Source organism: Pseudochaenichthys georgianus, chromosome 22, assembly GCF_902827115.2.
Source record: "Pseudochaenichthys georgianus chromosome 22, fPseGeo1.2, whole genome shotgun sequence".
Taxonomy (NCBI): domain Eukaryota; kingdom Metazoa; phylum Chordata; class Actinopteri; order Perciformes; family Channichthyidae; genus Pseudochaenichthys; species Pseudochaenichthys georgianus.
This window is the reverse complement of record NC_047524.1, coordinates 20958495-20970532: the sequence shown is the minus strand read 5'-3', so window position 1 is coordinate 20970532 and position 12038 is coordinate 20958495.

The following is a 12038-nucleotide window of genomic DNA, read 5'->3' as shown; positions in this document are numbered from 1 at the left end:
CCGCCCGGCACGTTCATGTTACGTGTCCCGACCAGAGCCTAAAGGCCCTGACACACCAAGCAGTCACCAGAGGACTAGCCGACGCTGAAGTCGGCTGTTGCCTGGCCGTGTTCTCCTGCGTTTTGGCCATGTGTCGCACGGGAACACACCGCACCGACTTCAGTGCGTGAGTGGCAATAACTCTCCTTACCAGCAGGCGGCGGTAGTGTGTATTCGTCATTCAAAAGAGGCAACAACCGGAAGACAGAGAAGAAGAAGAGTATCTTTTCTCCGTAATATCATACAGAGCTGGCCTCTCCTGGATCAAGGTGATGAGCAGGTCTTCGTTTGCATCATTCCAGATCGCTATGATGAGATGAAAATGAATAGCAGTCTGTGTGTGCCTTCTTAAATCGTTTGTTTACATCCCTCACTTCCGCTTCGCTTCTCATGCACTGATTTGCTAGCTGAAGAGCCAATCAGAGTGATTATTTGGTCCGACTGCCAGACCCGATGCATGGCCGATTCAACATGTTGAATCGGCCATGCATCGGGTCTGGCAGTCCAAATAAGGCGTGTCACGGTCGACGGTGCGGGACACACCAACCTGACTACGGCGCCGCGAATGCCCGACAGCCTCTGACTCCCAAAATCGGGTTGGTGTGTCAGGGCCTTTAGAGAGATATATCTGATCGATTATCTCTCTAGGGCTCTGGTCCCGACCATAGACTATATATATAAAGGTCCCGACCAATCAGAGGCTCACAGGAAGGGTGGGGGCTGGAGCTACAACGAGGCGTTAAAGGCAGAGAGTGAAATTCAGTGAATACAATACACGTAGTTTACAGAGATGCTGTTTGAGAAACCAATGTGAGTTGCGTTTATCTTTACCTAGTGATGGCAAAATGAAGCTTTGAATGAAGCATCGAACCACTTGGACAATTGTGTCGGAAATAGGTTAATTTCTCGAAGCTTCAGTTACAGCGACCTCTCCTGGCGAAGTGCAAGGCTGCAGTGGGTTTAACGTATCTTTGCCTTGAAAAATATTTGATGCACACACACACTAAGACTGAATATCATGTTCTATTTGCAATTAAAGATTGATAATTGTGTGTATTGGGTTATTGAGAAGAGACGAGAGAGTGCTGGACATTTTTTTGGGAGGAGAGGGCCTTTTATCAGTTATTAAAGTTGAAAAGCAATGATTAAAATACATCCATTCCAGGCTTTGAACCAACTGCGCGGAGGACATCATCGCATCCTGGCTGCCAGTTCTACCCACTGAGCTATCTATTCCTTGAAATATTTTACTGTTTTTATATTACTGATAATTGTCTTTTTGTTCACAACTTCTCCACATTTCGAAGTGTTTCCCGAGCCAGAACGACCTATCTTTCTTCCTGGCTTGCTCTAAAATGATACTACAATTCAAATGCAATACCAACAACAACTCAACAGCAACAACGCAAACTACGACAACCGACACATTGCGCATTGTTTAGAGCGGTCATAAAGTGTTGAAGCGCTCAAATTCTAAACTGTTTCAACCTGTCACCTGTCAGAATCGAGACGACGCAGTGCATTGAATCGTGTGAATGGACCGCGAACCATGCCGCGAACCAGTCAAGTGATTCATTCAGGAAATGAAGCAGTTGCTGCTTCGGACGTCACATGTCACGTGATTTGAAGCAAGCTTCGAATCACTGCTTCTATGGAATAGGAAGTCCAGGGTTTTTTTTTTGTATAAATGTTTTATTGAACATTTTTTAAAACATACAAAAGCTCGGTGAGGATATCATAAACTTAACAACATAAGTGCAAGACATTCATTCACAATAAGACAAAAATAATACATCCAATAAGAGCCAGGGGGAGAGAAAAAAAGCATAAAGGCACAAAACATTTGAGAGGCATTAAGCTTACTTAAAATAATAACCATTTGGAAATGTCATTGCAAATCTTTATAGAGATGTTACAAGATTGTCTTTTCCTAAGGGACAGAAAAAGGGATTTGAACTCATTTATGAAACAGGGAAAGGAGGGCTTGCCTCCTCTCCATTTACTACAATGTAAATGGTATTTACCCAAGATAATAATTATATTTACCAAATCAGATATGGGAGAATCCAAATTATCAATATAATATAAAATGTGATATATTTTGAAGGCCGGAATGTTTGTTAATTTAAGTAACAACCAATCTCTTACATTCGACCAAAACAATTTAGAAAAAGGGCATGAGAAAAATAAATGTTCCAACGATTCATCAGATAAATTACAAAAGGAACATGGTTCCACTTCAAATTTAAATCTTGAATTTAAAAAAGTAGAAACCGGGTAGATTTTATGAACAATTTTAAAATGAGTTTATTTTGCTTTAGGAGAAATAGGCCATTTTATAAAATAAGATAGAGCTTTTTCCATTACAGATAAAGTGTCTAAATCGGTCCCTTGTGGAAATAAGCCACTGTTCAAATTGTGAAAAATGTGGGATTTCAAAGAAGCATTAATAGATTTGTTATTCTTAAGAGTATCGCCAATAAATTCCAAACTAGGTAAAACTGATACAACATTTGAGTACAGTAAAGTATTATGAATCATTTTAATAAGTGGTACAGGAATTGCTTTACAGATTTTGTCATAATCTTTAGCAGTACACGTTATATTGTATTTCGTTGAAAAAGCCAAAACATCTAGCAGTTTACCATTGCAATCTAGTAAATCACGAACAAAAAATACCCCTCTCATGCCAATCACTCCTAAACAAGAATTTTCTGTTTATAATAATCACTATTGTTCCATAAAGTAGATCCATGAGGAGAAAAATTGTGGGTAAATATCATTTTCCAATAATGTGACAATTTGATCGGAATCTTATTAACCTCAAAATCACATTTTAAAAGAAAATCAAACCCTCCTAGACGTTTAAATATGGCCTTTGGAATATGGAACAACATGGATTCTGGCTGGGACAAAAAAGCTTTCAACCATTTTATTTTAATTGTTCCAATCATCGATTCAAAGTCTAAAGCTTTAATTCCGCCTTTATCATATTCTTTAACAAGCTGTGACTTTTTAATGTAGTGAGTTTTATTTCTCCACAAGAATTGGAAAATAATTGAGTTTTTTTTTTTAATATTGGCAAAAGAGACAAAATATGAGTGGCATGGATAAATAAGTGTAGATATACCTTCTGCTTTAGTAAGAAGAACTCTGCCAAAAATAGTAAGATCTCTAGTTAACCAACGACTGAGAGATTTCTTCATATCTGTGATACGGTTACAAATATTAAGATCTTCTCTCCTGATATAATTTTTAGATAATGTTATTCCTAAATATTTCACTTCAGGTACCACTCTAATAGAGTCAATAATGGAATCATCACATGAATGGATAGGGAGTAATTCACATTTTGAAAGATTAAGAGATAACCCTGATGCTTTTGAAAAAATTGAAATTGTGTTAAGAGTTTCCTTTACCATGGATTTATTCTTTAGGAAAATGGATGTGTCATCCGCAAATTGACTAATTTTAAATTATTTTTCAAAGAGGGTAATGCCTAATATTGTGTGATTATGCATAATAAGCGTTGTTAAAACTTGGGTGGTCAGAATAAATAATTTTGGGGAATAGGGCAACCCTGTCGAATACCACGTAATACCTTAAACCTAGGGCTCATTGGGGTTCAAAGATACAGAACTATAGATGTCCAAATAGAGCATCCTAATTATGTTGCAGAAATGTTCACCAAAACCCAGAAATGTTAGAGTTTCCATTAAAAAGGAATGTTCAACAGTATCAAAAGCCTTGTAAAAATCCAGAAATAGTACGAGACCTTCAGTATCAATAAACTCCTGGTAATCGAGCATATCCAATATCAGTCTGGTATGGTTATGAATACTTCTGCCCTTAATAAAGGCTGATTGACATTCATCTACTAGTTGATTCAGACCTGAGTTTAACCTGTTAGCATAAACATGTGCTAACAGTTTGTAATCATTACATAGTAGGGTAATAGGTCTCTAATTATCCAACAACATTTTTTTTTTTTTGGTTTTGGAATTAAGGTAATACGGCCATTTTTCATGATTGGCGAAAGGTTTCCTGCTGAAATGCAATCTGTGAAAGCCTTATAAAGCATTTTTCGCACATCTGACCAAAAATATTTGTAAAACTCTATGGTTATACCCAGGGCCGCCCCTCCCTACAGGCCAATCACGCAGGCTGCATGGGGCCCCGCCTTGCGCAGGGGGCCCCGCCCAGGGGGCCTCAGCTGCTGTGCGCAGTTCTCCGCGAGAGTGAGAGGTGACAAGGGGAGCACGTCTGTAACCCGACACCGTTGCAATGAATCGACATCTGACCAATCACGGCTTTTATATGGCCACTAGTGCAGGTGAAGAGATGTCGGTGAAATGACAGTTTCAGTCCGGGGCAAGCAAGAGGGAAAAAAAACAAAACATGAAGAAACTAGAGCATCACTCGAAGGTGGGTTATTGTATGAGTTAAATGTACAACTTGCGAATGTTGTATAAGTCAAATTGCCAATTGCCATATTAAAACATCAGCTGCAATTCACGACATGAAGAAGGCAGTCTCTGCAGAGCATCAGGCTAATGGAGATGCAGTTATTTCCAGCATTATTTATTTAACATTCATTCAAGTATGTGATGCCTTTGATCTGCTAATGTACAGGAGGAAGAGTGATACACTGTCTGTCTAGTTGGCTTACATAACAGTTAAAGTTTACAGCCTAAAAAACATGGAGCATTTTTTCCCCTTTTATGTCAATTTGCACATTTCATGGTGATGCTCAGCCTCTCCCCTTAACTCCTAACGGCCCGTCCACACAGCGGCGTTGGAAGCTTCTTCGGGAGATTCATGTGATTGGTTGTTGGTCGAGCTTCAGACACGCCCGCCGGCAAGCTTTTTCCAAAGCCGCTGTGTGGACGGGCCGTAACAGTCATCGTCATGTCAACCACAACACAGAGAAATACTGATAGAAATGTGTGTGTAGTTGTTGATACATTGCTGACAGAGGGAACTACATTTGAATACAGATTTAAGAAATATCAGTTTTTGAGCATGTCATAAGCATGTTTTGTCTTGACTATATTACAACTATATTATAATAAAATATAGTATTTATATTATTGATTATGATTATTAGTAGAAGTAGTTTATTTGCATTAATTATATTTTAATCTTTTTGAGGCTAGTATTTGGCAGGAAATGCAGACGTATTCACCTGTAAACGCACACTGAACGACATAAATGCACATTTACCATTTACCTCACTGTATACAAAGTAACTGTGTTGATAATAATAACAAACAGGAATTATATTTGCAAAGTAGCCTACTTTGTTTCCAAAAAAAAATGTTTCACTCCTGTCGGTTGGGGGGGGGGGGGGGGGGGCTCATCTCACAATGTCGCTTGTGGCCCCAAGTTGGCCAGTGGCGGCCCTGGTTATACCATCCAGCCCTGGTGATTTGCCACCAGACATTTGCAGTAATGCACTATCTAATTCTTCGATTTTTAGTCGATCGTCCATATACTGTTTAAAAGGATCATCTATTGTCTTTTTGAATTCTGTAATTTTACTAAAAAAGCTATCACAGTTTTTTTTAGAAAACTTTGAGTTATATAAATTGCTATAAAAAAAGTCTAATTTCTTCGTTTATCTGGTCTTGATTTTCAATAGTGACATCATTAACACTCAGTTTTTGTGTTTTTCTCTCCTTGCTCAATCCATCGGGCTCTCGAACGAATAAAAGCTCCCTTAGCTTTTTCCAAATACATATTGTCTAATTGAGTTTGTAAATTGTTCAGTTTAATTTGCTACATTAAAATCCCCTCCGATTATAATCTTATCAGTCATATAAAGTACTTTCCATTCCTCTCATTTTTGGCACAAGATTGAAAGAAAATTATTGTTTTGAATCTTTCTGTTATATCCATAAACACACACCAGTATGTAATTAGTCCCATTAACATCAGTCACAACCATTAGCCAATGACCGTTTGTATCACTCCTGCGGTCAATTATATTTCCAGGTAACCTGTTAAATAAAATCATCACTCCAGCCGAATGTGATGTTCCATGGCAGAAAAAAATGTTGTCTCCCCATTGTACTTTCCAGAACTTAGTATCTGCCTCTGCAGAATGAGTTTCTTGCAGAAAAACACAATTTGCGTTTTGTTCCTAAAAAAAAGAAAAATTGCCTTACGTTTCACATTGTTTTTTAGCCCCCTAGCATTTAAGGAAATGAACGATAACATTGAAAGAGCAAAGATAGAAACCTTAAGAAAATGCGCAAAGGAATGGTATATTGATGCGCAGGAGTGAGTAACGTAGCCCTTAACAAACATATTTAGTGCAATAGCTCACAACATTTTGAATATAACCTGAGACAAGTCCAATCCTAAAAAAAATAAAATAATAAACACTCAAACTGAGAACTTCAGCATACCTACTGAGGACCGAAAACCTGCTCCCTGTCCCTCCAGTTAATTACTGCGGTGTTTTTCACCTTATTCCGGGTCCACTCTTTTGTTGTCAATCAGCGCGAAGCCTTCCTTCAGAAAAGCTCTCTTCCCCTTTCTCCTGGCTTCTTGAACCAGTGGCCACAGCTTGGAGCGAGCCTCCCGGTTCTCCTTGGAGAAATCCTCTTTGAAACGAATGTGCATCTCGCTGCAGACTCTCGCATCTTTGGACTTTTTCCAGATCTCGTCACGAACAGTCCTCATCCCGAACTGAATGATGATTGACCTCGGTGTGTTGTTGGAAGTAGCTGCATTACCCTTCATACCCAGCCGATGGACAGTGTCTACTGAGTCACGCAGCTTTTCCACAGACAGCGGAACAACTCTTGTGAGTATCCCGATCACAGCTTCTCTTGTGTTTTCTCCTTCTTTTTCAGGCAAACCATTCATCCTCAGATTCCACCTCCGTTTGTAGCGGGCTTGCTCCTCACCAGACTTACGTAGTAAAGTGTTATCTTTCAGAAGATCATCAAACTTTTTCTGAAGAGCAGAAATGTCTTTCTTATTTTCTTTAGCTGCTTCAGTGTTTGCTTCAATGCGTTTTTCAAACTTTTTTAACAGCTCTGTCTGTTCATCCATTTTTCCGGATAAGACTTTTATTGCCTGGAGAATGGTGCTGCTGCTATCCTCTGCCATTTGTGTTTCGCCCAAGCGGCAATCTCTGGGGAAGAGCCGGGACGCCAATACGGAAGTGCCACACACTGCAGTTCATATATTGGCCGATAGGGACTGGCTGCAGAAAGGAGCAATTTCCATAGACCCCCATGTTAAAATGCCCAACTTTCCAGCAGAAAAAAACATGTTTCTACCCATGGATGTGAAGAAACACACCCCTCAATGTCAGTTTCGATACTTTAATGACAAGGATGACGACACCCTGAAACAGAGCAATGCAGCAAGATAAGCTGACAAAGTACTAGATAGATACTAGATAAGATAAGCTGACAAAGTACTACATACATGCATGTCATGACCAATACACATATATTCAATTACATAGAGTAAAGACACACCAAACAATAGTGGAAACAATCTTACATGAATGAGTGGATGAACGTCTCAACTCGAGGCGGAGTGAATGAACAATATTTGAACTAAAATGGCCGCTCGGCACTACCGGGTCAGAGCACGGCATATCTGGACAGCGACAGCAGTGACGCTGCCCTCTAGTGGCCGGTGATAAACTCTTCATCCCCCCCAGACCGGAAAACTATGGGCCGGAATAGATTAACGGTCTAAATCCAGCTGCCGGCCTCGGGCTCGTAACGTGCAAGCGGCCTCCTCACGCGGCCTGGCCGAGTAGGCTGGGGCAGCGTCGGCGGCGACTGCGGCACCGGGAGCGGTGCGCCCAGGAAGGCACCCGTAGGAACGATGAGGTTAGAGGACGCCTCACCAGCAGGTGCCGGCGGGGAAGCGCCCATAGCCGAGTCGCGGGGTCCAACAGCCGGCCGCTGAGCAATCCCCTGGGGCGTCGCCCAGCTCGGGTGGATAGGTGGGGGCTAATGGCCCAGAGCAGCGGGCGGCGGAAATGGCGCAGCCGACTGCTCACGGGAGCAGGGTGTGGCCGGCGTGTAGGCACGGAGGAAACACCGGTTGCGCAGTGTCAAACGTCCCAAACCGTCAACCCTGACCCAATACTGGTCGTGGCCCGGCGACTCCACCACGATCCCTGACCTGTCCCATTTGTGGGGGCTCGGGCCTTGCTGGTTCTGGAGGAATACCCTTTCGCCGAGTAGCAGGCGGATATGCGGGTTCGAGAACTTCTCGAGGCGGTTCACGAAGGAGAGCGAGCCACGAAGGAGAGCGAGCCACGAAGGGGGCGGCCGAAGATGATCTGCACCGGCGAGAGGTTGCAGTCGGGGTCAGGTGTGTTTCGCAACTGCAGCATAGCACGCAGGAAGCGGTCCTGATCAATGCCGCCCGACGGGTCGGTGTTGGACATCAGGAGGCGCTTAGCAGTCTTAACCGCAACTTCCGCCCTCCCATTCGACTGCGGAAAGCTAACGAAAGACACACAGTGTTTGACGTGCCATAAGCGGAGGAAGTCCTCAGTGTGGCTGGCCTTGAATTCCGGACCACCGTCGCTCGAGAGCTCCTCCAGTACGCCGAAAGTGGCGAAGAACGAACGGAGGTGTTGGACCAGGCCAGCTGAGCCCGCCAGGGCAGTACCCGCCGTAGAGCTCAGGACCTCTACCCAGCCCGAGAGACGGTCCCCAACAACTAGGTAGTGGCGGCCCCCATAGTCGAAGAAGTCAGCAAACACCGCCTGGAATGGCTTGGACGGGGGTGAGGACGGCAGGGGGGGTGTAGCCGCCTGTGACGGAGCGTTGCGGTTGCAGTCTGCACACCCGTCCCTGGTGGCCTGAATGTCCCCGGACATCCCGGGCCAGTAAACTATGGCTCGGGCATGCTGCCCCATCGCTGAGGTCCCCTGGTGAGCGGCATGGAGATGCCGAAGGACTCTCCCACGGAGGGATGGGGAGACCACGACGCGGTCCCGATAGAGCAGGACGCCGTCCTGTGCGTAGATGGACTCACAAACCGATGACAGACTCGCCAGGGCAGGGTCATTTACGTCAATCCCACCCTCCTGCTCGATGAGTTGGAGGAGGTGGCCGAGGCATCCGTCAGCCGCTGTCTCCCGTGCGAGGAGGGGCCAAGAGACGGCTCCGAGCTCCCGTGCGTCGTCGCAGATGGAGGCCATGAGTGCTGACTCCACGGCATCAGGCCCGCTCGGCAGCCCCAAGGAGAGGCCGTTCCAGCGTACGGTCGCCAAAGATCTTCACCAACGGCTTATGGTCGGTGACCACGACGAGGTTGTCGGACCCCTGCGTGAAGTACCGCATCTGTTTCAGACCCCATGCCACAGCTAGGGCCTCTCCCTCAACGGCCGCATAGCGCTGCTCCGCAGGGGACAGGAAACGTGAACCCGCAAGGGTGATCCTCCATCCACCTGGACAGCAGTCCGGTATGCCCGAGGCACAGTGACAATGTTGCTGGAGCAGGAAGTAGCCAATGCCACGCATGGACCAGTCAGGGCGGAAGCAGGTACGCTTCTGCATGTCGTAGATCTCCACGCCCTCGCGGATGGCCTCCATTATGGCTTGCTTGGACGCCTGGAAGGCCTCCTCCAGAACGGGGGACCATAGGAACACACAGCGTGGGCTGAGGAACGGCTTAAATGGAGCCATCGTCTCACGCAACTGGGCGTAGTTGGCCACCTGGTTGTCAAGGCCGAACCAATTCCTGATGTCCGTCGTGGAGCCTGGGGTGGGGAAGTCCCGGGTGGCGTCCAAGTACTTCGGGAGCGGTTCGATGGTAGATTCCGACACCCTGAAGCCAGTGAAATTGACGCACCTCTCCGCGAACTGAAACTTGTCTGGGTTCAACACGATGCCCGACCGGCCGACACGCGTCAGGAAGTCGATGGTCCTCCACCAGTGTTGCTCCAGGTCGGTGTCATAGTGGATGGTGTCATCCACACAACGTTCCTTGCGTTCATAGTCCGAGAGGACGGCATCAAACCAACGGTTGTAGCCATCCCCTGATGACAGGAAACCCTGTGGTGCCCTGGTGTAGCGCCAACGGCCGAAGGGTGTGATGAAGGTAGTGAGGTGGCGATCCGACTCACGCAGGGGGACACTGTGGTAGCCGTTCCAGGCTACCACAGGTGCCAGGTGCCCTTCGGGACGCGGCGTGCAAGGTGGAACGGGGGACTCAGTGGCGAAGGTCTCACGTTGGCAGAACTTGTTGAGGGGGGAGAGGTCCACGGTCCTGCGTGGGGAACTGTCGTGCTTCCGAGTGACTACCATACGATGGCACCACGCCACTGGCTCGCCGTATGGCACACGTTCAATGACCCCAAGGGCTTCGTCCCGCAGGAGGTCATCGTGGACCCTCCGCTGCCAGTGTAGAGGCACTGTAGCCACGGTGTGACATGCCCTAGGCGTAGCTGCGGGGTCCACGTGCATCTCGATAGGTGGCCCCTCCATGCATGGTAGTGCTCGATGGGGGCAAGTATTGAACGTCGACGAGGCATATCTCCCGAGTAGCCAACCTTTCATCCGATTGTTGTTCTCTGGCGTAGAGAACGGCAGTGCTTCCGGGGGGACCGTGCGCTGAGGACATGAGCACTGGGCGTCCCGGGGGTCACCTGGCCCCACGCAGCCGCCGTTGGCTGACCTCGTCGCATTGAAAGGACAAGGGCTGGTCTGGCGTGTCATTTCATTTCATTTCATTTCATTTCAAACCTTTATTTAACCAGATTGGTCCCATTGAGATCATCGATCTCTTTTTCAAGGGAGACCTGCAGCATATAGGTTCCACATGAAACATAAAACAATAAAGGACATTATACATTATATTTACAGGATACATAGTTATAGACATTTACAAGTGCCCATTGTATCAGCAAGCATTTAATTTAGCCTAGCTTTAAAAACATGCAGAGGAAGGAGATTGCTCAGTTTCAATTCTTGCTGAAGATTGTTCCAAGCAAGTGGAGCTGCGCACATAAAAGCTGTCTTACCTAAGACAGTCCTTGCTCTTGGCACATCTAACAAGACTACATCATGTGATCTCAGACAATAGCTGCTTGCAACTTTCTGTGTTATCAGAGAGCAGATATAATACGGGAGTTTACCCAACAAAGCTTTATAAATAAACGTGTACCAATGACTGAGCCTCCGTACAGAGAGTGATGGTAAACCTGCCTTGGTATACAGTGTACAGTGATGTGTAAGCGCTTTACAAATTGTGACAAATCTCAGAGCACTGTGATACGCAGCATCCAATTTGCTCAGGTAATTGGCAGGTGCATACATATACAACAAATCACCATAGTCCAGCACAGGTAAAAAGGTCACAGTGACTAGCCTTTTCCTGGCCTCAAGCGAGAAACAGGACTTGTTTCTGAAAAAGAACCCTAGCCTAACCCTCAGTTTTTTAAGCAGGTTATTGACATGAAGTTTAAAGGAGAGACAATCATCAAGCCAGATACCAAGGTATTTGTAACAGGCAACAACTTCAAGTTTTGTACCTTGCGTAGTTACAATATCTAAAACAGGCTCTGGTGTCTTTTTTGCTTTTGAAAAGAGCATTACCTTGGTTTTATCCACATTTAAAAGAAGCTTTAATTCAGAGAGCTGAGTCTGAATAGTGTTAAAAACAGCCTGTAATTTAACAACAGCCTCTTTAATGGAGGGACCTGCACAATACATCACAGTATCATACGCATAAAAATGTAAAGTAGCTTCATCCACATTATCACCTAAACTGTTGATGTAGATGGAGAATAAAAGTGGTCCTAAAACAGAACCTTGTGGTACACCATTAGAAATGTTTAACCACTCAGAAGACAGTCCATCAAAATGAACACATTGGGACCTTTCAGAGAGGTAGTTCACAAACCACCCCACTGCATGGCTGGATATGCCAATACTGAGTAGCCTCTGCTTTAAAATGCGATGATCAACGGTGTCAAACGCTTTGGAAAGGTCAATAAACAGAGCTGCACA